This window comes from Mchenga conophoros, linkage group LG22, assembly GCF_057382185.1.
Source record: "Mchenga conophoros isolate Kocher_MC1m ecotype Shallow Benthic linkage group LG22, M_conophoros_male_GT1.1, whole genome shotgun sequence".
NCBI lineage: Eukaryota > Metazoa > Chordata > Actinopteri > Cichliformes > Cichlidae > Mchenga > Mchenga conophoros.
Genome location: NC_140546.1, coordinates 27,995,300 through 28,000,095, shown reverse-complemented (window position 1 = coordinate 28,000,095; position 4,796 = coordinate 27,995,300).

Below are 4,796 nucleotides of genomic sequence, written 5' to 3'. Positions count from 1 at the left end.
CCTTTAGCTGTGGTCTTATTATTCACAATATGTTCTGTATACAAGTAGCTCAGTAGATATAAGTCACTGGTCAACATGAGGTCTCGGCTGTTTCATAATTTATCTGAGCAGCAGAGCAGATAGCCTGTGTTTCCACTTGTTACTGCGCTGCATAAATTACATCTAACGTTTTAGTATAAACAGCCTGTTTTTAATGTTAGGGTGGCCTATTTTTAATCAGCCATGTGGTCAAATATTCACACCAGATTGTGCTTTCCTCCACAGCCAACAGATTTTTTATTTAGAGCGGCCTGCTTGACAAATCTGAATTGGTACAGAACACACCACAAAAACAGTACTTACTTTCATGCATTTAAAAAGTTTGACCACTCATTTGTCACAGTTATTATAGTGCATGGTGACAAATTATAGGCTCAGTTATGTAAGCGCTGGGTATTCAGCACAGTTCTGCATGCACCTGTTTTTAGCGAGTAATGCGGGTGGGCGGGAAATACCAATGCAAATGCCTGGGGTGGTATGCAGGGAAGTAAAGTTTGGAGCGTTAACTGCAGTCACATCACAGTGTCTACAGTGGGTTGACATTTTAACCGCTGTTCTGCTAATGGAATGTAAGCAACACCTGCAACATTTACAAAATGTGTATGCAATACTCTCTACGCATTGGTTAATGTGCTCAATAAAAAAAAAAAGAGAGAGAGAAAGAGTGTCATGGTCCCCGTGTCTCGCCGGCTGACCCCACGCTAGGTGACATGTTTTGTTTTCTGCTCCCTGTCTCTCTCTCCTCTGCTGGGGCAGTGCTCATTACTGGCTCCCGCCCATGGCCCAAGCCCCTTTGTTCAGTCACCACACCTGCTGATGATCCCCAGTACTCCTAAGTCCTACTTAATAATAATAATAACTTTATTTATAAAGCGCTTTTAAACAAAGTGCTGTACAGCTATTTGAAACTAAAAAGAGGAATAAATAAAAGGGATAAATAGCAGTACAAGTAAAAACACAATACAAGTTAAAAACAAAAAGAATTTGAAAACTAAAAGACGTAGAATTAAGACATGTAAGACAGGGTGAACAGATGTGTCTTCAACTTAGTTTTAAAAGCCTCCACAGAACATGCCTGCCTAATATTTTGAGGGAGGTTGTTCCACAAGAATGGGGCACGAAAAGAAAAAGCACGCTCTCCAACTGTCTTTTTTCTGGCTCTAGGAACCTCTAGAAGGCCAGAGTCCTGAGATCGTAGAGCACGGGATGGAACATAAAGGTGTAAAAGGTCGGAGAGGTATGAAGGTGCCAATCCATTTAAAGCCTTGTAGGTGAGCAGCAGGACCTTAAAATCTGCTCGAACCTGAGTGAAGAGATCTCAGAACAGGTGATGTGCCCAATACTGACCACAACTTCTTTATAGCCCAGGCTGGTAGAGGATCCAAAGAACAGGTTGTACATCGAGCTGCTTTTACAACCTTAGTTAATACGGACAGGGAAACAACCTTGAAGTCAGAGAACAGTTCATCAGTACCAACAGGCAAAGCAGCTGAGTAGTCTGACGAACAGCTTGAGGAGGGAGTAATCTGAGTCCTAACTGTTTCAGCCCTGTTTCTGAAAAACATAAGAAAGTCGTGAGCTGTCAAATTAGAGCAGCAGAGAGTTGACTTACTCTCTGCAAGTTGTGACACTGTGTTGAATAAGAGTTTTGAGTTATGCTTATGACTCATGATGAGATTTGAGAAATAATTTCAATTCAATTTAATTCAATTTTATTTATATAGCACCAAATCACAACAAAAGTCGCCTCAAGGTGCTTCATAGATACAATTTGCTGTCATTACTTAAAACAGTGGTCCTACGCTACTCATCGCTGGATCATTGAGCAATCTGCATCTTTCCTGGATCTGTCCCTGCAAACCTGCAAACCCTACCCTGTGCGCGAGAGGCTGCAGAGGAGAGTGGAGTGGGGGGGGAGGCAGAGTATAGCTGGACAGGTCACCAGTCTATCGCAGGGCTAACACAGACACAGACAACCATTCACATTCACACTTATGGGCAATTTAGTTTCCCCAATTATTACTTTCCCCAACTTTATTTTTTATTTTTCTTTATTTTCAGTTATTACAGTCAGAACTGACAGGAAAGAGAAAGCAAGAGAGGTTAGAAAGAGAGTCAACAGAAAATTGATCCATGCTGTAAAAACTGAGGTGGTTGAAAAAGCTTTGAAAACAGTTTCCAAAATCTTTTATTCTTAAGGAAAAGAATAGGAAACCTCAAAGGTGTAGTCTTAGTTGAGCAGTATTAGCTTTGGCTACATGAAGGCAGCAAACAAACCTATAAACACAATGACAAATTTTGTTGAGCCTATCAAAAGGCAACAGTAAAGAAGTAAAATATAAAAATAAGAATTAAAAACAAAACAAAACATAAAAATGCCAAAAACAGTTTCAAAAGCAGTTTCTCAATTTCCCATATCAGGCAGGTCAATAACCACAAACTGGTCCTAGTGAATTCATTTTCATCACTACAAGCATTCTGACAATTTCATCAAGTTAGTGTCAGACAGACACAATTTATCTTTTGTAATAAAAGCAGCAGTTTCCAAGGCCCAATTTACAGGCCTTTAAAATCCTAATATTCCCTGCAGTAAAAAAAACAAACACAAAACACCCTTAAAATACAGTCGTCCACTTATTTATTTTGAATGTAGCACTTACCCAGCACAAATAATAAGGGCTGATAGAGTTTAGCGCTTGATATTAAACAGTATAATCTGTTTTCCATTTTCATGGCCACTGCGTCACCCGGCTCCTCCATTTCTCCAGCTGAGCAACAATGACCAGTCAAGAGACCCACATGATTTCCCGTATATAAACAGCTTATTTCTTTGTCGTGTTGTGCAGCATGGCCTTCAGCTACATTAGCATCAGCCTTCAGTGCCTGAAAACAACAACAGTGAAAGTGTTTCTTATGTGTTGAATTTTCCATAGAACCCAATTACAAAATGTCTCATTCATGTTCTCAGTCTGTGATTTGGTAACTTCTCTTGTTGCTCGTTTTTAATTGTAACAACAACAACATAGAAGAGTCGGCATTCTGGCAAAGGCAAACTTGGCATACATTAAAAGAACCTCTGTTTAACATACAAATCTTTATAGTTAGACTACAAACAAACTCGTGGGGACAAAACGTCTGTCTCCACGAGTGACTGTTGGTGCCCACAAGTATAGTGACATGCCAATTTTCTGTCCTCACAAAAATGTCTAAACATGTACGTACACACACACACACACACACACACACACACACACACTAAAACAACAGCCATGTTTAAAGATCAACACTTCTCTGAGGATCCAGCATCTATACTATATGCTATTATCATCCTAATGATACAGTAAAACAAGTTAAACATAACATGCTTTAAAGGTAGTCAGCTTGTTCTTTGCTTTTCTTTTGTTGTCAAAGATGCAAAAAGATGGAACATGTTTGCTGTTAAAATAATTCAGATGAATAAACCCAAGTTAGTATTGATTTATGAAAAAAAAATTGCGTTTTGCTATTATAATCTTTTGCCTTGCTGGCTTTGCAACAGTCACACTACGGAAAAACAATGGTTGCAGATTTTGGCAAAACCAAAATTATTGCAGCTATGTGCAAAAAAGTTGCAGTCTCGGTCTCATTGCCTCTGAAATGGTTTCTTTGCAGGACAAGTCTGCAACTACTTACAGTCAGTTGAGGTCTTCAAAGCGACTTTAGTCCAATAAGATGAAGTCTGCCTGTGATCAGTCTGCTATGAGTTTGGAATTGAATGGGATCAAGTTGACAAATGTATACAATCTGTTTATGATAAAATGTTGATATATTAGCAAAAATTGCTAATTTGGTGCAGTTTTTTTGCAAATACGTTGCTGTCAACACACACAAAAATACACTTTAAATATAAATTCAGAAATTTGAATGAAATTGTGAAATATCTCCACAAATAGTGACGGTAAACAGAGGCCCGGCAGATGACTTGGGATCATCTGCACATAGTGGCATTGATTACAACGTACTGGCAATCTCTCTGCATTTTTAAATTAGACGCTAATTACCTGCAAACATTAGTCAATCTGTCTGAGAGTGATTGCACTCAGTATGTGTTTGAATACAGGTAGTACAAATACACAAGTTACATATTCCAAACGGATGTGGTGACTCAAAACTCTTTAAACAGTACAAAGTCTCAATGGATAAACAGTCTGGTGAATTGTTAAGCCTTAATGTGTATATAAGTCATAGCAAATGACCACATGAGTCCAGATGTAAACGGGCCTACATAAACAAGTCAAAAGTCACATCCATTGGTTAGATTCTGAAATATGTTATACAGATAATTTTTGGTTTTTTATGTTTTTATAGTAGCAGAGTGTGTACGTTCAATAGCTGTTGCACTAAACCTGTGTTATCATACTCAACACAGTCTACTGTAGCCCTCAGAATACATGCTTGTAGTTTGATCTTTTACATCAAAAATGTTTGATTTTTCTCCAGCAAAGCTCTTAAAGTTCCAAATACAACTGACATCTCTGAGCTGACCTTTCGCTCAGCCTTCAGTTCAGATCACGGCTAAGTCAAGAGGACATTTAAAAGTAAGTAGTAGAGGTTTTTTTGAGTGTGGCACAATTCCAACCTTTTGTCGTGTAGTTCAGTTAGTGAGAAGTAAAAAAAAGCCTCTCATTACTCTGTTGTATTGATTCAACACTGTAATTATGGAGCATTTGGTGGACAACGTTTTTTATTCCCATGCATCAATTTTCCAATTAACCTGA